Source organism: Phoca vitulina, unplaced genomic scaffold (genome assembly GCF_004348235.1).
Source record: "Phoca vitulina isolate PV1807 unplaced genomic scaffold, GSC_HSeal_1.0 scaffold5, whole genome shotgun sequence".
NCBI lineage: Eukaryota > Metazoa > Chordata > Mammalia > Carnivora > Phocidae > Phoca > Phoca vitulina.
The window spans coordinates 66,470,775-66,495,920 of NW_022589708.1; the positions used below are offsets into that span (position 1 = coordinate 66,470,775).

General features: G+C 35.5%; 1 protein-coding gene across 10 annotated transcripts in view; it reads right to left on the bottom strand.

Moving 5' to 3' along the window:
* Positions 1 to 25,146, bottom strand: part of NBEA (neurobeachin) — a 696,015-nt gene that overhangs the window by 669,623 nt on the left and 1,246 nt on the right. The window lies entirely within an intron of this gene.

Genomic DNA, 25,146 nt, shown 5'->3' on the forward strand with positions numbered 1-25,146 from the left:
CTCATCAAAAAGGAAAATTATAGGGGCACCTGGGTGGCTCAGTTGGTTAAGCGACTGCCTTCAGCTCAGGTCATGATCCCGGAGTCCCGGGATCGAGCCCCGCATCGGGCTCCCTGCTCAGCAGGAAGCTTGCTTCTCCCTCTCCCACTCCCCCTGCTTGTGTTCCCTCTCTCACTGTCTCTCTCTGTCAGATAAATTTAAAAAAAAAAGTGATTAAAAAAAAAAAAGGAGAATTACAGACCAATATCCCTGATGAACAGGGATGCAAAAATTCTCACCAAAACACTAGCCAATAGGATCCAACAGTACTTTAAAAGGATTATTCACCACGACCAAGTGGGATTTATCCCTGGGCTGCAAGGTTGGTTCAACATCCTCAAATCAATCAACCTGATACAATACATTAACAAAAGAAAGAACAAGAATCATATGATCCTCTCAATAGATGCAGAAAAAACATTTGACAAAGTACAGCATCCTTTCTTGATCAAAACTCTTCAGAGTATAGGCATAGAGGGTACATACCTCAATATCATAAAAGCCATCTATGAAAAACCCACAGCGAATATCATTCTCAATGGGGAAAAACAGAGCTTTCCCCCTAAGGTCAGGAACACGGCAGGGATGTTCACTATCACCATTGCTATTCAACACAGTATTAGAAGTCCTAGCCACAGCAATCAGACAACAAAAAGAAATAAAAGCCATCCAAATCCGCAAAGAAGAATTCAAACTCTCACTCTTTGCAGATGATATGATACTTTATGTGGATAACCTAAAAGACTCCACCCCAAAACTGCTAGAACTCCTACAGGAATTCAGTCAAGTGGCAGGATATAAAATCAATGCACAGAAATCAGTGGCATTCCTATACACCAACAACAAGACAGAAGAAAGAGAAATTAAGGAGTTGATACCTTTTACAATTGCACCCCAAACCATAAGATACCTAGGAATAAATCTAACCAAAGAGGCAAAGGATCTGTACTCAAAAAACTATAAAATACTCATGAAAGAAATTGAGGAAGACACAAAGAAATGGAAAAAGGTTCCATGCTCATGGATTGGAAGAACAAATATTGTGAAGATGTCAATGCTACCTAGAGCAATCTACACACTCAATGCAATCCCCATCAAAATACCATCCACTTTTTTCAAAGAAATGGAACAAATAATCCCAAAATTTGTATGGAATCAGAAAAGACCCCGAATAGCCAGAGGAATGTTGAGAAAGAAAAGCAAACCTGGCGACATCACAATTCCAGACTTCCAGGTCTATTACAAAGCTGTCATCATCAAGACAGTATGGTACTGGCACAAAAACAGACACATAGATCAATGGAACAGAATAGAGAGCCCAGAAATGGACCCTCAACTCTATGGTCAACTAATCTTCGACAAAGCAGGAAAGAATGTCCAATGGAAAAAAGACAGTCTCTTCAACAAATGGTGTTGGCAAAATTGGACAGCCACATGCAGAAGAATGAAACTGGACCATTTCCTTACACCACACACAAAAATAGACTCCAAATGGTTGAAAGACCTAAATGTGAGACAGGACTCCATCAAAATCCAAAAACAGCAACCTCTTTGACCTCAGCCACAGCAACTTCTTCATAGAAACATCACCAAAGGCAAGGGAAGCAAGGGAAAAAATGAACTATTGGGACCTCACCAAGATACAAAGCTTTTGCACAGCAAAAGAGTCAACAAAACCAAAAGACAACCAACAGAATGGGAGAAGATATTTGCAAATGACATATCAGATAAAGGGCTAGTATCCAAAATCTATAAAGAACTTATCAAACTCAACACCCAAAGAACAAATGATCCAATCAAGAAATGGGCAGAACACATGAACAGACATTTTTCCAAAGAAGACATCCAAATGGCCAACAGACATGTGAAAAAGTGCTCAACATCGCTTGGCATCAGGGAAATCCAAATCAAAACCTCAATGAGATATCACCTCACACCAATGAGAATGGCTAAAATTAACAAGTCAGGAAATGACAGATGTTGGCGGGGATGCGGAGAAAGGGGAACCCTCCTACACTGTTGGTGGGAATGCAAGCTGGTGCAGCCACTCTGAAAAACAGTATGGAGGTTCCTCAAAAAGTTGAAAATAGAGCTACCATACAGTCCAGCAATTGCACTACTGGGTATTTACCCCAAAGATACAGATGTAGGGATCGGAAGGGGTACGTGCACCCTGATGTTTATAGCAGCAATGTCCACAATAGCCAAACTGTGGAAAGAGCCAAGATGTCCATTGACAGATGAATGGATAAAGAAGATGTGGTATATATATACAATGGAATATTATGCAGCCATCAAAAGGAATGAAATCTTGCCATTTGCAGCGATGTGGATGGAACTGGAGGGTGTTATGCTAAGCGAAATAAGTCAATCAGAGAAAGACATGACATGACCTCACTGATACGAGGAATTCTTAATCTCAGGAAACAAACTGAGGGTTGCTGGAATGGTGGGGGGTGGGAGGGATGGGTGGCTGGGTGATAGACATTGGGGAGGGTATGTGCTATGGTGAGTGCTGTGAATTGTGCAAGACTGTTGAATCACAGATCTGTACCTCTGAAACAATAATACATTATATGTTAAAAAGAAAAAAGAAGAAGATAGCAGGAGGGGAAGAACGAAGGGGGGGAAATTGGAGGGGGAGATGAACCATGAGAAATGATGGACTCTGAAAAAGAAACTGAGGGTTCTAGAGGGGAGGGAGGTGGGAGGATGGGTTAGCCTGGTGATGGGTATTAAAGAGGGCACGTTCTGCATGGAGCACTGGGTGATATACGTAAACAATGAATCATGGAACACTACATCAAAAACTAATGACGTAATGTATGGTGATTAACATAATAAAAAAGAAAACAAAACAAAACAAAACTGTGTAGCCCAGATTAAGTCAGTAACTTCCCTGTGCCTAGGTTTCCGTATCTGAAAACCAGATAATCTTTGAAATCTTATCATTCACTAATATTCCAGAATTCTATATTCAATTCAGAGTCCTGTTTAAAATATGGTACTCCTGATAATTAATACTAAAATTAGCAATCTAAATACAACAGGCGACCCTGATTCTGATAAATTAGTAAATAACAAACTGCATATCCTGCTTTCCAGGTAAAAGTAAAGTTACTTCTTGATTTCTGGTTTTGGTAATCAGGACAAACATGAATTTCCAGAAAGTATATTTTCACATGTATTTTTTAACAGTAATTCACAAAAAGCAGTCATTTATTTCATTAAGAAACAGTCTAGCAAATAATATAAGCAAATATCTAGCATTAGAAATAACAGTACTTTCATCCAACTCACACAAAACAAATTCTTACATTTTATTGTAATAGTTTCTTCAACTCTGAAGCAATGTTTATAATTTGCCTTCCAAAGTATTTGCTGACAATAAAATGCATTTTAATTTGTTGCCGTATTGATTTCCATGAATGATTTAGGCAATTTTTACCAGAGCAGGGAGAACAAGTTTTTCCCCAATGATATGTGGTTTTTAAATTGTTGCTATTAAGTCAATACATTAGTTAGAAGGAGGTTTACTGACACGTAATAGAAATACCCAAAATATGAGTGGCTCAAACAATATAAGATTATAGATATGTGTCTGTATAAGTATATATTGTATATGCATACATAGACACAGATATTTATACACACATATATACATATAAAGGAAGAAAACACGCTAGCATATTAGTTTATTCTATATTTCCAATGGTTCATTTATTTTTGAGATGTTCCCTTCTAAATTAAGGCTGTCCAATAAAAATATAAGCCACATATGTAATTTTAAATTTTATTAACCACATTAGAAGAAAATGTAAACAGGAGAAATTAAGTTACATTTTATTGAACCCAATATATCTAAAATATCATTTCAACATGTAACAAATATTTTTAAATTATTAATTTTACATTTTTTATACCAAGTCTTCAAAATCAAGTGTGTGTTTTATGCTTTCAGAACATTTCATGTGGTCACTGACCACATGTGGCTGGTGGCTACCAAAAGACTACACAGCTCTAGACAGACCTAGCCATCTTTCAAACCTCAACTCAAGCATCACCGCTTGTATGAAGCCCTCCCTTGACTTCATCAGTATGTCACTCCCTTCAGTGTGGCCCACTATACCCTAATTTATTTCTATCATAGGAGTTTATACATTTAATTGCCTGTATTTATCAGCCTCTACAGTATTAAAAACTCCAGGGCAGGGACTTGTCTTGATCATTGTATCCTCAGTCCCTAGCATTACTATGATGGGTATTCAATAAATATTTGTTTGAACAAAATAGGTATGTAGTCAGATATGGAGGCTAGGCTAAAAATTAGTATATACCATCAGACCCAGTAGACCAATATTTAAATAGGGAAGGGAGGAAGGGCAAACAAAAGAACAAAAGAACTAGATAACCTTCAAATTAAATATAGTACTCTAACTTGAATAATTAAATCAATTAGAAAATAAGTCAACTATAGAATGCTATAATTCAATAACAATATATATTAAACATTAATATCTGAGTATCACAATACAAAGCAAAGCTTTTATAAGATCTCTGGTTTTTCTTCAGGAATAAACTACATTAATAGAGTCCCTTTTTAACAAGTAGCAACATATATCACAAATGTGATACATCTAATTATTAAATTGTATTCTCATAAACTACCTCCCCATTAATATATCTTTATTCCTTTTACATACAAAGATACAAAATACATTATCATATTGATCCAAAACCCCAACCACTCTCTCTCTGGAACTGTAATCTATGTTGTAAATGTCTATATCCCGTATTTTCTAAGCAGGTCATCTTCAATTTATTTCAGAGTTTGGCAGCATAATTTTTCAATGTAATTGGGTTCAGCTGTCATTCTGAATGACAGTTTGTCATGCAGTAACTAAAATACATTAGTTTACCTTCAGAGTGCAATCACTAATCACATTGAACATTATTTATAGAATTTAAAAAAAGCCCAATATAATTAATTTAAAAAAATCAGCAAATCTAACTAAAATATATTTGCTCAACATAATTCCTATAAAAGTATCTAAATGAGTATTTTCACAGAGAAAAATGCTTCTTAACAACTACTCAACCCAACCCTAAAATAAGTCAATCATCCTAAAAATGAATGCTTTTGATCCTAAGGCCCAGATGAGAAAATGTTAATGGTTCAAAACAATTCCATGACCATTCAGACAATCTTGCTGAACTGTGACCAATTAGTTCACTCAGTCCCTGTGTGGTACTAATGAGACCAAGGAAATGGGTTACATTTCCATTTGAAGCTAAACTTAGTATAGTCAAAGGTTAAAAGACTGCACCTACAATCCCACCCAATTAGGGCCCGCTGTCTGCCCGCTGTCTGCCAGGAGGACTTCAACAATAATAGCAATGAAACAAGCATATGAATGTGAACAGATTAACAGATAGGAAAAAAAAAAATCACACCTTAGCATATTTTATTCATAGGAACAGATACTCCAAAGAAACCTACAATGTGAAAAGTCACACTTCGGTAAAGATGAATCATTAAATCTCAACTCTTAAAAACCAAGACAAGTAAATATGCTACCTTATAAATAGCTGCTGCATTATTACATATAATAATACTTGACCTAGCTTCTAACATTTTTTTCTGGAACATTCTTTCAATTCTGGAATGCTGGTAAATGAAAAACTATAATTTGATGTGCAGAAAGGAAAAACCAGCGTCCTTTCAGTGGTGGGAGGGAACAGGATTTCCTTACAGAGGAAGAAAAGTTCAAAACAGTACTAATACCAGGCCAGTTAAAGGTAAAGGCTTATTTGTGATCCTGAGACTGACTCTATCAAGCCAGCTTGAATTTTCCTCTGTATTTCAGAAATCCATTAACTCTACTTTGATAAAATGTTGTAATTTTTATAATTCTGATTTTATGAGACTGACAAAATTCAAAATAACTTCCAACACCCTCATTTCCGTTCCTTTTATCTCTTCCTCCACCTTCTCTCTTATTCATGAACTACAAATGCCCACAGAGATCTAGCTCCTTCCCCTCAACAGGGTAGGCACTGAAAACCAAACTCACCTTCTCTCTCCGCAGGGCCCAAATTTACACAGGTGTATTTCAACGTAAGTGGGTTCCTCAAATGTGTGGAAAACTACAACTTCACTCAATAAAACACAGGTGTCATATACCCTGTTATCAACCACCTTTTCAAATCTCAACCTAAACATATTTTTAATTAATATTCATTGAGTGCTTACTATGTATCAGACCCACCACCAGACATCAGGAATCTCTTCTCACATCCCTTCCCTCAATGACAGCTTAAAAATGTGAATCTATCATCCCCTTTTTATTGATGAACATACTCTAATAGCAGTGTTAAGAGTGACTCTTTTTTTCTCCAAAGATAAAGGGTAAGTAACTATATGAGAGTTTAGAAAGTCATGAAAAGTATAATTTACTTCCCAGTTTTTAATACAAGACCTACGGAACCTAATTACTGAGTTAGTTGTATACCTAATAATTAAGTTAGCTGTAGACAAAAAAATAAAAGAAATATAATGTGAGCCACATATATAATTTAAAAATTATCTAATAGACACATTAAAATAAGTAAAAGGAAACAGGTGAAGTCATATATATATATATATATATATATATATACACACACACATATATATATATCTTATTTATAATAAAATAACCCGAGGCAATATAACCAAAATACTTTCATGTCAACATGTAACCAATATAAAAATTAGTAATGAGATAGTTTACATTCTTTTTTTTCCAAACTAAGTCTTTAAAAATCGGTGTGTATTTTAAACTTAAAACACATCTACATTCTTACTAGCCATATTATAAGAAGTGCTCAATAGTCCCAAAATGCAGTGGCTTCTACACTGGATAGTATAGCTACAAACAAGCAAAAAGAAGTGGCACTTTAAAACAAGTAGTAAACATATAAAAAGACAAATTGACAATGAGACAAAGTTTTCATGTGATTTAAAAATGGCATAAATATAGCCATGATTGATAAGCCTTTAGTAAGTTATTTAAGATAAGCTAGGCCTAGGGGTGCCTGTGTAGCTCAGTCGGTTAAGCATCAGACTCTTGATTTCAGCTCAGGTCATGATCTCAGGGTCTTAAGATCTAGCCCAGCACTGGGCTCTGAGCTCAGCATGGAGTCGGCTTGCCTCTCCATCCCAGACCCCCCCACACTCACAAAAGCTTGCTCTTCCATTCTCTCGCTCTCAAATAAATAAATAAAATCTTTGAAAGAAAAAAGATAAGCTAGGCCTATCCTGCAATGGTATAAAAGATAGATATGTTATTTCTTAAAAACAAAGGAAAAAAGGGTTTAAAACTAAACAGTCATCTTCAGAAGCTGTATGTTATATAAAATGAGTTCAAACAGATATGGGCATGCTCTCTAGAAGCTTGTAACTAGGTAGGTAACATGACAGATAAATTTTAGAGAAAAGGGTTTTTTTTTTTTTCTTTTAAAACAGATTGTTTAATGGAAGCACATTAAAAAAACCTCTTAAGGAAAAATAAATTACAAGTTTTTTTTTTTTAACGAAGAAGGAATTGAGGTAAAGTCACTACTGAATATTCCATAAGAAACTGAAATCACTGTAACCAATTAGCTCTTGTCTTCCATAATTAATTATTTTTTTAGGTGACAAGAATTATTCATGTGTGAGTGTCCCTGGTCTTTCTTTCCCTGTGCCTACTCAAGAGAATTCTGGCTTGCCTGCTGAGTTTCTTCGCTTCCCCCACCGTCTGAGACTGTCTTACCAGTCGAAATGGAAATTATTTTAGGCTTTGTAATATAAAGAGAAGAAAGAGGAATACTAAGAATTTACAGATTTAGAACTATATGCTGATTTTTTGACAACTTCCAGAATAAAAGGATCAAGAGCAGCTATACTATGGGAACAAAGCAAATGAGAGAAAAACAGTTAATTTTTAAAGAACTACTACTATCTCTATTCCACATAATATTCAAGAAATAGGAGTAAAGAACCTGAGTCATATAGAAATTACTTTTTCTTATTGGAGCCTATGTTCTTTTGGTTCCATCAACAAAGAGACTGATCATGCAGACCATGAATTTATAAATGTAACATACAAATATAGTCTCCAGAGTATCTTATCTGTGTTGCCAATGGAGACTGGTTTAAATAAAAAACTCTTACTCTTTGAAGACATATGCCAACTGAAATAAGCCAGATACAAAAGGACAAATACTATATGACTACACTTACATGAAGTACCCAGAACAAACTCACAGGGACAGAAAAGTATAATGGTGGTCACCAGGGCCTGACGAAAAAGGACTGGGGAGTTACTATTTAATTGGTACAGAGTTCTAATTTAGGAATATGAAAAGTTCTGGAGATGGATGGTGGTGGTGGCTGCACAACAATGCTAATGTACTAGCAGTGCTACTAAACCGTACACTTAAAAACAGTTATACCGGTGAATTGTCTACATATATTTTACCACAATAATTAAAAAAAGACATAAAGACTTCGAACAAGCTAAGTTAGCTTTGAAATAAACCTAGCAGTAATGACATTTGGAAAAACAAAAATGAAAAAAAATTCTTACTGACTTCTAAAGCCGTATTTACCACCAACATTAAAAATACATTTTCTTTATTAAGATATGCCCATATGGTCCTCTCAATTGATGCAGGAAAAGCATTTGACAAAATACAGCATCCTTTCCTCATTAAAACTCTTCAGAGGATAGGGATAGAGGGTACATTCCTCAAGTTCATAAAATCCATCTATGAAAAACCCACAGCAAATATCATCCTCAATGGGGAAAAGCTGAGAGCCTTTCCCTTAAGATCAGGAACACAACAAGGATGCCCACTCTCGCCACTACTGTTCAACATAGTACTAGAAGTCCTAGCAACAGCAATCAGACAACAAAAAGAAATAAAAGGTATTCAAATTGGCAAAGAAGAAGTCAAACTCTCTCTCTTTGCAGATGACATGATATTTTATGTGGAAAACCCAAAAGACTCCACCCCCAAATTACTAGAACTCATACAGCAATTCAGTAATGCGGCAGGATACAAAATCAATGCACAGAAATCAGTTGCTTTCTTATACACTAACAATGCAACTGTAGAAAGAGAAAGTAGAGAAACGATTCCATTTACAATAGCACCAAAAACCATAAGATACCTCGGAATAAACCTAACCAAAGAGGTAAAGGATCTATACTCTAGGAACTACAGAACACTCATGAAAGAAACTGAAGAAGACACAAAAAGATGGAAAAACATTCCATGCTCATGGATCGGAAGAATAAACATTGTTAAAATGTCTATGATACCCAGAGCAATCTATACCTTCAATGCCATCCTGATCAAAATTCCAATGACATTTTTCAACGTGCTGGAAAAAACAATCCTAAAATTTGTATGGAATCAGAAAAGACCCCGAATCACCAAGGAAATGTTGAAAAGGAAAAACAAAGTTGGGGGCATCACGTTGCCAGATTTCAAGCTATATTACAAAGCAGTGATCACCAAGACAGCATGGTACTGGCACAAAAACAGACATATAGACCAATGGAACAGAATAGAGAGCCCAGATATGGACCCTCAACTCTATGGTCAAATAATCTTCGACAAAGCAGGAAAAAATATGCAATGGAAAAAAGACAGTCCCTTCAATAAATGGTGCTGGGAAAATTGGACAGCCACATGCAGAAGAATGAAACTCGACCATTCTCTAACACCATTCACAAAGATAAACTCAAAGTGGATGAAAGACCTCAATGTGAGACAGGAATCCATCAAAATCCTAGAGGAGAACATAGGCAGTAACCTCTTTGACATCGGCCACAGCAACTTCTTTCAAGATACATCTCCAAAAGCTAGTGAAACAAAAGCAAAAATGAACTTTTGGGACTTCATCAAGATAAAAAGCTTCTGCACAGCAAAGGAAACAGTCAACAAAACAAGGAGGCAACCCACAGAATGGAAGAAGATATTTGCAAATGACACTACAGATAAAGGGCTGGTATCCAAGATCTATAAAGAACTTCTCAAACTCAACACCCAAAAAACAAATAATCACGTCAAAAAATGGGCAGAAGACATGAACAGACACTTCTCTGAAGATGACATACAAATGGCTGACACATGAAAAAATGTTTATCATCATTAGCCATCAGGGAAATTAAAATTAAAACCACACTGAGATACCACCTTACACCAGTTAGAATGAGCAAAAATTGACAGGGCAAGAAACAACAAATGTTGGAGAGGTTGTGGAGAAAGGGAAACCCTCTTACATTGCTGATGGGAATGCAAGTTGGTACAGCCACTTTGGAAAACAGTGTGGAGATGCCTCAAAAAATTAAAAATAGAGCTACCCTATGACCCAGCAATTGCACTCCTGGGTATTTACCCCAAAGACACAGATGTAGTGAAAAGAAGGGGCATGCACACCCCAGTGTTCATAGCAGCAATGTCTGCAATAGCCAAACTGGAATGAGCCGAGATGCCCTTCAACAGATGAATGGATAAAGAAGATGTGGTCCATATATACAATGGAATATTACTCAGCCATCAGAAAGGATGAATACGCAACTTTTACATCAACATGGACGGGACTGGAGGAGATTATGCTAAGGGAAAGAAGTCAAGCAGAGAAAGTCAATTATCATATGGTTTCACTTTTTTGTGGAACATAAGGAATAGCATGGAGGACATTAGGAGAAGGAAGGGAAAAATGAAGGAAGAGGAAATCGGAGGGAGAGATGAACCATGAGAGACTATGGACTCTGAGAAACAAACTGAGGGTTTTAGAGGGGAGGGGGATGGGAAGATGGGTTAGACCGGTGATGGGTATTAAGGAGGGCACGTACTGCATGGAGCACTGGGTGTTATACGAAAATAATGAATCATGGATCACCACATCACATCAAAAACTAATGATGTATTGTATGGTGACTAACATAACATAATAAAATAAAATTAAAAAAAAAAAGATATGCCCATTTGTTGAAAATAAGTGTCCTGGATGCATAACATTGTTTTTAAAAATTGATATGGTAAAGTAGTAGCTAAATTAATATAGCATATCAGAAATAGTTTTTAAATGTTAATATCAAAGGATTCATCTGAAAAAAATAAAAAATAAAAAATAAATAAAATTTAAAAAAATTAAAAAAGGATTCATTTGGAGACATTCATTTCCCAACAACAGCACTTACATTCCTTCCTAGTTGGGTAGAGTAAAAAAACAACATTTTAAAATGTTACAGCTTCAAGAGAATAGTGCATTAAACTACATGGTGTCTTCCTGAAAATTATCTGTGGAGTTTCAGACATTAGGACAGTAGAGGAACATAGCAATTTGGAAATAACATGAACAATAGGTTTTAGAAAATACCTGATAACACACCTATGTCTATTCTATTATCTTAGTCTCATGCATATTGGCTACAAGGTGGTAAAGGGAAAAGTCCATTTCTTCTAGCAAGACCTCAACTAAATGCAGATTTTGCAAACGTGTGTAGCTCTCCTTAGCTACTCATAAAGCCCAAGTTATCTTACCACTCATAGAAATACCTGCCAAGCTAAGCATTAAGGAAAACAAACAGTATTCAAATGCACATATATGAAATTCATATCCAAATAATTAATTTTTAGTAAGAGCAAAACATCAATATCCTTAAAAGGACAATAATTACCCATTTCAAAAAGCACTAGAAATAGAAGTCAATGCCATCAGTTAAATTTTATCTATTCAGCTTAAGTTTCTCTTCCGAGTTATGATACACTCAAAATTAAGTCTCCTTTATCCTTTGCCAGTATGAGTCACTCCTTTATTTTTTTTAAAGATTGTATTTTTTTAAGTAGTCTCCACCCTCAATGTGGGGCTCGAACTCACAACCCCGAAATCAAGAGTCACAGGCTCTACCGACTGAGCCAGCCAGGCACCCCATTCCTTTATTTTTATAGGTTATTCATCTGGTATTTATTTATTTATTTTTTAAAGATTTTATTTATTTATTTGAGAGAGAGAGAATGAGACAGAGAGCACGAGAGGGAAGAGGGTCAGAGGGAGAAGCAGACCCCCAGCTGAGCAGGGAGCCCGATGTGGGACTCGATCCCGGGACTCCAGGATCATGACCTGAGCCGAAGGCAGCTGCTTAACCAACTGAGCCACCCAGGCGCCCTTCATCTGGTATTTATTGAATGCCTACTATGTGTACATAATTATTACACAATAGTATAACAAATACTGTATCTTTCAACAATCAAAAGAAAGGAAAAGTTGATAGGAAAAAGATCTACCCCCTCTATTCAAAAAGCCAATTTATCAGAAGTCTGGGTGAGTACAAATAAGATACCTATATACATAGAGCTCCTGAAATAATTCACTGAATTGGACTCTAGTAAATTTTACACCTCCCCTGAGCAAGTCCTCGAGGAGGAAAAAATGTGAACACTCATGGAATAAAAATAGGGGGATTTCTATAAGAAGAAATAAAGTTGATCTAACTGTAAAGTATAGTTAACATTAGAGGACAAAACCATGGAAACACTTCCTCATGACCTGTGTCCTTTTGCAAGCTATCCCCTCTTTGTAGAAAGCTTTTCCATTCTTGCCCTTTTTATCCTGGGAAACAGTTGCTTGTCCTTCAAGATCCAGTTCAAAAGTCACCTAACAATGTGACCTTCCTAGAATCCTCCAGGGAAAGTTAGTGGATCCACTGCCTCTATGGCATTCTATGTAAATCTTTGTAGTATCACTATTTACCATTGTAATTTATCTGCTTATTCCTCTATTTCCTGTGAACCTCCAGTTATTGAAGGGAGGGACTATGTAATTCTTTTTTATATGCCCAATGAGTATCTTTACTCTGGCAATAGAACACTAGGGTTAGGATTACTCAGTAATTTCTTTAATCATCACTTTACGTATCCTGAGCCTGCCTGAGTGAAAAACAAAGAAACAAACAAAACCAAAAAAAAAAAAAGCATGCTTCTATTTGATATGAGCTGGGGCAAACTGGAACTGTAAGCACCAAGATAAAATGAAAAAAGCACTGGACAAAGAGTCAGGGAATCTAGGTGTTAATTCCTAGTCTGTGAAAGACTACAGGATCTTAACCTACCTGGTTCTCTTTCCTTGCCTAGGTGAGTGATAGTCAGGCTATTGCCCAGATATGACCCATTTCAAATTTTAAACTTTCTTTTAAACATAAACCATGCATATATACACCTAAATATCTTTATCTTCCCCCACCCTGAGAAAAATAAAAATTGAAATGTTAAAAAAGAGGCAGACATAGAAATTAAAAGAACCACAAAAGCCTGCGAAGACAAGATTTATACCCAAGTCAAAAGTGATCAAAACAAGCAAACTATATCAAAGGTGAAAAAAATCCTCATTCCAAAAACAAGTTGAATAAGCAGCACAAAATTCCAGATTCTACAATAGTACTCATGAAACTAAGGTGAATAACACAATGTTCTAATCTCAAGGGATTCAGAATCTCTAGGGTAGTCTGACAAGTAAACAAATATTTAAAATAAAATGTGCAAGTGCTGACGCTGAGGTATGTACAAAATGATATGGGAGAGCACAAGATGGGAGGAAGAGGTTTTAAGGGGGAGCTCAAGGAAGGTATGGCCTAAGTAGGGGATGAGAACTAAATCTTGAAACACAAGTAGGTGTTCTTTAGACAACGGTAGAAGAATATGATGATTTGAGAAATGCAATAATTATTTAGCAAGTAACAGTCAATACGGTATAATAAAAGAAACATTTTTCCAGTGATGACTCATATCTCATAAGGTTTTTTAAATAATTTAAATAATTTAAACTCAAGGACTTTGAAAGGGTAATCAAGTTATACAGAATTAGTATAAATCAAGTAAAATAATTTTATGACATTTTATAATAAAATACTGCTTAGATAATTGAAGCTGAAAACACTTCTGTTTTAAGATACCAGACTTAGTTTAACTTAGACGACTATTTTTATTTCACTGAAGATTTTACATTTAACATCAGGATGATAAAATGAGATAATGCACATCATATGCTTAACATACTGCTTGGCATGTAAGGATTCAATAAGTGTAAGCTGCTATCACTGTCGTCATCATCATTAAAGGTTTCTGTATATTTTAAAGAGCAATGAACCTGGAAATGGAACATCCAGCTTTTAGTCTCATTTCTCCAACTAAACTGCTTTGCAAACTTGGACAAGCCACTTAACTTCAGCCATAGTTTACTTATTATATTAAAGTAAACCCACATTTACTTCAAAGGGGTTGGGAGAGGATATTAAAAACATAAGGTATGAAACCAAACCCAATCGATAAATGCCAATCCCTCCCCACAAGTAAAAATTTTTAAGATAGTAGTAGAAATACATATATGCCATCTTTAAATCAGCTGCAGGTTACTTCTCTCAGAAAATGAAGGTATTTGCTAAAGACAAATATATCTAGACATTTACACTTCCATAAAATTTACTATTAATCAATGTTTGCTTTACTTTCTTAAACTGAGAGAGGAATCACAATTACTGTAAATTATGTTACCTAGACCCTAGAATAATTCCTTCTATAACTCATTTGTTTTATACAAGCAAATATGATATATGTGGTGGTTCATATAATACTAATATATAACAAATCTAATTTTTCTACATAAGATAAATATATTAATGTATGCTATTTTTCTGGTTCAAAGTAATACCTAAAATACCAACATTTAGCCTAAGAAAAGGTAAACAATTCAAAATTAGTTACCATTTATAATACTGTATAACCAATTATTCCCCAAAACTCAAAAATAAATACTTCACAATACAGCTTTTGCTAAAATCACTTTTGTATACAAATCCATCAAACTGTCCTACATTCATTTTGATTTCCTGTAAACAGCTAGTCCTGAGCCCTCCAAGGGCTGCATTCCCTACCACAGCACCAACTCATTGAGACTGGCTGGACTCTCCCTTCCAACATCATCTCTTTATAGAGTGCTGGCCTTTGGGATGATTTCTAAGTAGCTTCATTTTGTTTAATAATGAAAAAGACTCTAGCTTTTGAATCTGGAGGCATGAATCCCAACTCTGCTACTTAATACCTAGACAGCCTTCTCTAACTACTTCACATTTCCTGCAGCCTTAGTTTCCACATCTGTAGAGAAGGAATGGTATCTGAACAAGAAGTTATTCCGAGGACTAGGTAACACAGTACAATTTCACAAGTGTATTTTATTTATTTATTTTTTTTAAAGATTTTATTTATTTATTTATTTGAGAGAGAGAGAGAGAGAGAAACAGCATGAGAGGGGATAGGGTCAGAGGGAGAAGCAGGCTCCCCGCCGACCCAGGAGCCCGATGCGGGACTCGATCCCAGGACTCCGGGATCATGACCTGAGCTGAATGAAGGCAGTCGCTTAACCAACTGAGCCACCCAGGCGCCCTCACAAGTGTATTTTAAACAGTTAAGAGCTATTAACATATAGGCTAATATTATTTTCCAAAACAACACATCACAAAATAGTTTTTAATCCTCTAACTTGCCCCTCAGGCTTGTTACTCAAGTAGTCTTCTAAATATTTAAGCTAATATTCCCAGAGGGAGGAATTATTTACTAGGATCACCATTCATGTCCTCTACATCTATATGTGAAATTCAGCCATGTGAGGGAAGGAAGAGATAGAAGTGATTCCAGGCAAAGGAACTCGTGTTACCTCATGTCTATTCCTGCCCCAATTTTCCATCTTCCTTATTCAAAATAGGTAATCAGGAAAAACTACCCCAGGTACTAATAAAGACCATGCAGGACGCTGGAGAACAGACCTCCTGTTTTTCACCAGGAAAGCCTGATCTGTGAGTACCCGAGATCCCTTCTCTGACAGGTTCACCAGGCTCAGTTTTATCTAGATCATTATCTTTTTTCTATGATCAGATGATCCTCAGGCTCAAGGTAAGAATAAAGGTAATAGTAGTAAGCCCTAAATAAACTGGGTACCAAACGCTTTACATATGTTATTTCATTTAATCTGCCCAACAACCTTGAGGTAAACATTCCCTTTTACACATAAGGAAACTGAGGCACATAAAGCTTTAATGGCTGTGTGATATCCCATAATATGGATGTAAAATAATTCATTTAATTTTTTCTTATTATTGAACATTTAGGTTGTTGGCAATTTTTTCTTATATCATAAAATTACATTTATCCCTCATACTTGTCCATAGGTAATTCTTCCTTAGCCTAAAGAACTAAGGATTAATGACAAGAACATCTTTAAATCTCTTAATACATATGGTTAAAATGTCATTCAGAACAGCTGTTAACATTTTACATGCCCTACAACATCATTTAAGATTACTTTATCCGGGTGCCTGGGTGGCGTCTTGGGATCCAGCCTTGGGGTCAAGCAGGGAGTCTTCTCCCTCTCCCTCTCTTTCTGCCTCTCCCTCAGCTCATGCTTACTTGCACTCACTCTCTCTCTCAAATAAATAACTAAATAATCTAAAAAAAAAAGATTATTTTCGCATGACTAGGAAACAATGGTAATTTTCTTTTAAATCACTTGTTTTTCATTGTTTGGCTATTATGTTGTTAGTGAAAATAAATTTCTATATTAATGAGCAATATATATTTCTTCTTTCTTGAAATATAGCAAGTCCTTTGCCAAGTTAATATTTTTCTTACGACTTGTCCTATAATACTTAATACCTAAGGTTTTTTTTTTTTAATTTAATTTAGAATATTGGTCAGGAGTCAGTGGGGTGCAACTCAAACTGGCTTAAGCAAAACAGGAAATGTATTAGCTTAATGCACTGAAAAGTCTGGGGATATGACTGACCTGAATGGTTCCAAAGATGTCATCGGTAATCTCTCTCTTGGTTCTAGGTGCCTCTGTGATAGGTCCATTCTCAAGCATACTCTACTTCATGGTGACAGATTGCCAGTCAAATACAGACTTACATTCTAACATCTTATCAACTCCAATGGTCAGTATCTTTCTCTTTCTCTGACAGAATTAAAGAAGTTACCGAGCTGCTCAAATGTGCAGCTAGATTTTTAACAAAAGCTTTATTGATGAGCCAGGTCCAGGTTCTGTTTCTGATTCAGGAAAGCAGAAAGGAATCCATGGAAACCCCAAACCAAGAATCAAGAAGGGATGACTCTCCAAAGGAGTGTCAAAAAATCTAGAACTGTTAGCAGCAGAAAAAATGGATGTTATGCAGCCAAAACCGACAAAAAATTTTAAAATTCCAGCCCTTGGCTGCCCATACACCATATGTATACATATGGTGTATACACATAATTTTTCATGTATATATTCACTTCTTTCTATATACATAATTCTTCAATACCCATGTTTAACAATGTTACTACCATAGCCACAATAGAAAAGGTACTCATCACCTAGAGGGGGTGCAGAGTGAGCAGGGGGTGAGGAAGAGACAAAGAAAATGTCAAGTTACTGAATCAAGCTACAAGTCTAATAAAATCATTGTGCTATGAACTGGTCAGGTCCAAATGTGCATTCTTTTTGGTGATACCTCATTATCTGACAACACAGAGTTGTAACAACATATAGTTACACAACAAATTTAGCTATCTCCCTGATACTTAATATAGGATGGTAAAAGAACATAAATAATAATTCCCACTTAGAAGAGTGGTGAAGATAAACCATGGTCACTAATTGGAAGCATATACCATCCACTACTGGTTGGAGTAGCAAGAATTTCTTATCCTGGCAATGCAGTTCCTTATTCAGCCAATTCGGATGTATTCATTCCTACTATCTCAGAAGACCTCACTTGTCCGTTTACCCTCATAGCCTTAGATTTTCCGGCCAGCAGCTACACTGTTTTAGCAGCCCACTTCCTCTTACTGAAGCTTAGAACTGCCTTAGAAGGAGCGGAACACAGGTCTTTGTTTACCAGACTTGGAAGTTATTCTAGAAGTAGTTTTCCTAAAAACTTAATACATTTTTGGTCAATTAACTTCAGTCAACTGGTTGAATTAGCATCAAAGCCAGAGATCTTGTCAAGATACAGCTTACCAATCCAGACTTCGTCTTTTCAATTTCCTAACAATATTCAGTCACCCAGCAACAGACCTTCACAGTACTCATCCCCTTCACCCTCAACTTAATGATTTTCCTTGAAGCAATGTGAAACAATAACCTGGGTGAGGAGGTATAGGTTATTCTCTCACTTGTTCCCTGGTAGCATCCTCTTTTAAAGCTCTTTAGGAACTGGATTGTTACTCTGGTCAGGAAGCTGAGAGTATAATGCATGAGGTGCTTGAGAGAAGCTTATAAAACAGAATTTTATGTGGTTCTAATTTAAACTCCTGCCTTTCCTCTTACCAACTTTAGCATGGAGTAAAAAAAAAAAAAAAAAAAATTAGGCTTTTCAATCTTCAAAGTTCTTGATATTCTGATTCTCTGCTATGTGTAGCTACAGGCAGAAGGGGCTGCTCTTACTTGGAAAGACAGTATTATCTTCCCTCTCCGCTTTCAAGCACGCCAGCTTGCACCAAAGCTAGCTGCCCTCTTATAGAACATTATCAAAGGCCACAAAAAAGTGGTCAAAACATTACAGCATCCCTAAAGTTACCACCTCAGTAATTCCATGGGCAAAGATACACAGGTGACAATTTAAAACAGCTGTTCTGTACTTCCTTAAAAGGAACTGCTAGGGGAAAGCAAAGTCCTCATTGCCTTATAATCCATTTCAACATTTAGGGTCTGTTCCTTACAACATCCCATTTCCATTTACTAAAGTCTATGCTAGAAAGGATTCTTTCCATTTACAAGTGACAAAGCCCCAATTTAAAATGACTTTAAGCTAACAACAATAATAAACTTTAAAAGAGAGAATTTAATGGTTAGAAGATAATCTCCATAGGCACAGGGAACTCCAGAGGCTCAAGCAGAATCAAGAATATATTTCTCTCTCTTGGGGCACCTGGGTTGCTGTCGGTTAAACGTCCAACTCTTGATTTCAGCTCATGATCTCGGGGACCCGGGACTGAGCCCAGCTTGGAGCAGAGCATTGGGCTCCACGCTCAGCAGTGAGTCTGCTCCAGGTTCTCCCTCCCCCTCTGCCCTTCTGCCCGCTCATGCACATGCTCGCACGCTCGCGTGCACGTGCTCTCTAATAAATAAATCGTAAAAAAAAAAGAATCTATTTCTCTCTCTCTCTTCATACTTAGTCAAATTCTAATACAGGCTCCCACCACTATAGAATGAATCTACCAATTCAGCATCACCAACAGAAAGAGTTTGAGCACAAGTCCTACGACTGACCCTGTGACTCTCTTTGAGTTAAATGTTCAACCCTGAACCAATCACAGTGATTCTGGCCAGGCCTGGGTTATATGCCCAGCCCACCTAAACCAGCTGAACTAAGAATGGCAGATAAGTGGTTCCTCAAAGGCAATTGCAGTACCCTTATCAAAAAGGGAAATGTATGCTAGACAAACAAAAACAAGAGATGTCCACTATTCCTGGTAATATGATATATTGTAACAATACTTTTTAATTTCTTTTTTTAAAGATTTTATTTACTTATTTGTCAGAGAGAGAGCGCACAAGCAGGGGGGCAGCAGTTAGAGGGAGAACCAGGTTCCCTGCTCAGCAGGGACACTGGGATCATGACCTGAGCCAAAAGCAGATGCTTAACCGACTGAGCCACCCAGGTGTCCCAATACTTTTTAATTTCTATTCAAAGCATTTTATGTATTCTTTGCTACCAATAACATAATCTTTGTCATGTGCTTATATATTTGACATACACATAGGTTTATTGAAAAGAAAAGTTCTTATCAGATTCTAACTTCTTCCAATACGCCAGTTTACAATAACACTTACCTATGTAGTAAGGTCTACATAATGCATACATATTCAACACACATTTCTAGTTATAGAACTAGGCAATACATTAAATGAGTCTCATTCATTTCATGATCTTGGGTCTGGACCTTACTGTTGATTGTAATTTGAGAAACTGGTCTTCTACTGCCTAATAGTAGGGTCCTGCCTACTCAAAATGCATTTAACTTACCCAAGAGCCAAAAACATAAAAAATAAATATATATCTTTAACTTATGATGTTACATTCTGATAAATCCATTGTAAGTTGAAAATATCAAAAGTCAAAAATGCATTTAATACACCTAACATTCTGAACATCATTGCTTGGCATAGCCCACCTTAAACATGCTCAGAACACTACATTAGCCTACAATTGGGTAAATCCTCTAACACAAAGCCTGTTTTATAATAAAGTGTTGAATATCTCCTGTAATTTATTGAATACTATATTGAAAGTACAGAAAAACAGAATGGTTATACGAGTACAGAATGGCTGAGTGTATCAGTTGTTCACCCTCATGATCCAGTGGCTAACTGGGAGGTGTGACTTGCTGCCTACATCACGAGAGAGTATGATACTGCATATCACTAACCCTGGAAAAGATGAAAATTCTAAGTATGGTTTTTAATGCGTGTGTTTTGGACCATTTGACTTTACTTTGTAAAGTCAAAATATCATAAGCTGAACCATCGGTTAAATCAGGGACCATCTGTATGCATAGAACAGCCTCCTGCCCTCATGGAGTTCACAGCATAGAAGGGGAAACACATATAAATAACAAAACTAGAAAAATAAATAAATAAATAAATAACAATACTAGAGAGTGATAGGTGTGTCTTTGTATAAGGAGATACAGATTTCCTCCACTATCCAAAAGTAGAGTGTTCTTTGAAACCTTTCAAAAGCCGAAATAGCGTAAAGCGAAGAGTACCTCCCACTTTCCAAAAGTTGGCAATACGCTACTGCACTTTAACAAAAGACCCATTACTAGTACAGTAACGGCTTTTTTGTAAAAGCAAAAATCCTCTTCAGAATTCTTTTGGTTAACAAAACCAGGTACTAATATAGGTCTTTCATAAAAGTAAAATGGCAAAACACCAACTTTTGGAAAGCAGGGGACACCTGTACGCTGACAATGCATAAAATATGAAAAGTACAGGCAAGAAACTAGAAGCCTCTGAAACTGATGCAAAATAATACTTAAACAGTCAAAAATGTGGATGATTGAATTTTATGATACAGTAGTACATCAGGGATCCAAAATGGGGGGTGAGTCTGCTAGGACCAATGAATTTCTCTACGCTCTGTTTGGAGAAAGCATAGCAAAGACAGAACCCTGAAATACATTTATTCAACAGCACGGTATTTGCCAAAAACTGACTAGCAATATACAAAATACTTATTTAAAATTAATATGCCTTGATCATAAACTGGCTATAGAGTATTTGCTCTTTACTGTCTTTTTTTATTCAAGTATAATTAACATACAGTGTTACATTAGTTTCAGATGTTCAATATAATGATTCAATAATTCTGTACATTTCTCAGGGCTCATCAAGACTGCTTTAGTGTCATTCCATGACTAAATTAATCTTTCTATGGAAAATCTCAGAACTCTTGACAGTGTAACTTCCAATGTTTACAAATGCATTCTTAATTTAACTTTCAATACCCAATAGCAAAAATAAAATATAATTCAAGTTAATATGAAAAGACTTACATGTCAATATAAACTAAAATGCAGGAAATTCTCTCTTAATATAAGTAAATGTGGTTTTGTTAATACTAAGGATTTCCATGATTCTAAGACGCAATTACATATTTTTAAAATAAATTTAGTTCAAATGCAGAATATACCTTTTGTGAAATTCTAAGTATCTTTAAAGTGAAAATGATTCTGATTATCAAACTACAAATGAAAAAACTCTAAGAAAAGTTACTGTCATGTTCAATTACAAGAGAATCACTTAAAAATTCCCTTTTAACAAAAATACTATGATTCATATGCAAGAGAGGAAAGGAACTTAGCCCACAAAATCCCAGGAAAGTATCTTGTATTGCTTTCAATATAATATGCCATTCACATGTAAAAAAAAAAAAAATGAAATTATCAGAGGAAATAATTTGTGAAAAAAAATTTTAAATTAAATGCTATAGAATTATACTACCTAAGACAACTATTCAAACCTGAATTCCTTCACTAAGTAAATATCAATCCTCTGTTTTATCTTTTCTAATACTATGTTTATATTAAAATCTTTGATAAAAAGAAACTTTCATATTATAAACTAAGAACACATGATATTTACCTAGCATCTACTTCAAGGAAAGAAAAACCCTATAATAAACATATGTTAAGGGTGTTTACAAAGGAAGCACTCAGTTAAGCAGTATGCCTATTTTATAATTGAAACAGGCAACCAAATTCCTTATCTATAGTTAGACTCTCTTGTACTGCCACATTAAATAATTCTTCCTAAAGTCAAAGTCTGTTGATAATCAGCTTCTTTCACAGCTACACTGCAAAATTCTTGACGATATACTCTCATTGTAACATTATTTACAAATTAATTTATTCATCTTCCTGATGCTATAAATATAAATATAGGGTGCTATATTTTAATGTTTCAAGTTATCAGTATCATTATACGAAATATATCCATCTACAACAGAAATTATTCATTTTATTTCTCTTTACATTGGTGATTCTTTGACAAATTCACAACCAACCTGAATAATGGAAACAGCTCTACCTTGGCAAACAAAAGCAGAAAAATTACAGCCATGGCCGTGTAGAAGCTCTATATTTCACTGCATGCTTAAACTTTACTCAGCAAAACTTTAAATCTTTGGGCAAGGCAGGAGAGAAATAGCACCTAAACACCAAATATTAGTATTCTCATATTATCCAGAGATAAAGAATGTACAGGAAAAATAGAAAAATATTTTGGCAAAGGTGGTTGATTTAGATTGTTTAAGTAGAAACTGTTCTCTTTTGAAGTTTCATTAGTTCCCCTCCTTTCTTTTCTGTCATAAATGGCACTGTGATAGAGATTTCACTATTTCTACCTACTTTTTTAATTTAATGTTTTAAGTTAAGATTGAAAATTGAAAAACTCATTTTAGAGATAATATTAGAGGCTTCCAACTTCTAACTAGTTACTGAGTTCCCTAAATGGATTTTACCGATTTACTTATTAAGTAAATAGAACTAAATTTTGATAATTATTTTTTAAATGCCTATGATTTCCAAATACTTTCAGAATCAGCTTAAATGTTCACATGACATTTTCATCATGAGTATATTGGAAAGATAAAGCCCTAAACCTACATTTCAAGAAATATTACCCTTCTAGTGATCAATTTGTATTCCAAAATCAATATAATTAACTTAATAGTAAATAGCTCCCTTTGTCATACATTCTTTTCCCCAAAAGTTTCCATTTAAAGACCTATTGCATCCTTTAAATACATACAAAGAAATTTTAAACCTAACCTTTTTTATTCCAAAATCAATGCAGTTACAAGGTCTTATGTGGATTTGGGATATAACATTTCAGTATTACCTTATTTCTGATTACTCCAATTAAGCTTAACAGTAAAGTTAATCTCTAATATAACGTCTGCATACTGAGACTTCACGCCAGATTTTCACTCCACTGTAAGAGAGTTAAATTTCTTTTCTATCTCAAAAGAAGTATTTCACTTCCTTTCTTAACCTACTGTATATCTATAGAACCCCATCTGTTAAGAACTGATCTGGCATACATCACTACTGCTGCAGAGTCCAAACTGGTTACACATTCAAATCAGTTTCCAGCTTGTGAGAGCTCTACTGTCTCTTATCATGTTAAAATTATTAAGTAAGCATACAAATACTTACTAAAATAACCTAATATCACATCATCTAAGGTAAAAATGGTATTGGTTAGGTGAAAACTGGAAAAAAAAACTTTATATGTGTTCTTTCAAATTTACAGAAATACAGTACCTGCTAACATATTAATATATTTTCAGATTTCACCTTGCTTATTTTTTAAAAAGGCAAGTACTGACCTCCTATTTGCAGCTGGTTAAAATTAAAACTACCAAGAAATAATATTTCTGTTACTGTTTTGAAAAGAATTTGGTTATATCGAGAGGACATTCCCCCAAACTTACAATGACTTTTGTGGTGATTTATCTGAAGGGTAGACAGAGTAGAAAGAGGTGTATTCTATTTAAACAGTAACAATATAACAAAGCAAACACATATTCTCCTATCTTTGACTTGACGTACTAGCAAAAAAGAAAAAAAAAAAAGCAGCTTTAACTTTTCTGTGAATTTAAGAGGTTCATAAACCACAGACATTAATCCATGTCTCAGGACACCACTGCTGTAGCTGCAGCTTGCTTTCAGTTTTCCAATAGATCAAATAAAAATAATTGCTTGGCTGAAAAATCAGACTACATGGGTGTTATAAAATCCCCTTGTAAGCATATTTTTATATTTCTGTGACTCCACACCAAATACAACAGTCAACTGATCGCTCTTGATTTAAGCCTTGTCTTCCAAAACCCTACCTTAACAGTATGTCAAGGATTAGATATTGCAGAGGAAACTGTTTTAAAAGCTTTGCTGCAGCAAAAACTGCATTTGCAAAACATTAAAAATGAACTACTCTTAATTATCCGCAATTTATGATTCTGCTCTTTATTTCTTCTCATTTCCTCCCCTGACATCTTGAACGCTTCTTAGCCTCTGTAGATAGCGCAAAACATTAAGTCATACACAGTTCTGCAGTAACTCTTTCTTATCATGAAAGAAACCAAAACCTATGGCTGCATTTAACACCTTTCCTTTAGTCTTTATCCACATGCTACGCTCTCGGAAGGCAACCATAGAAACCAACCTGTATGATTTGGTGCCCTCACATTTTAACACCTTGTGTGCACCAAAAAAAAAAAAAAAAAAACTAACAAAGGGGTCCGAAAATGCAGGGCAATATTTAAAAAAAAAAGGGCTGCAAAAAAAGAGGGGGGGCGGGGGGGGGGGGGTGGGAGATACAGCCACAACACTCTCCATCACAGCCTCTGAACATATTTAAAGGCAGATGCAAAACTGCATCATTTTCCTCATTCGAAAACATCACACCCCAGCTGCTCAAGTTAGACCTAATGCGCTTCTCACATTTCAGTAGCACGAGGGAATTTAGGCTCCAGG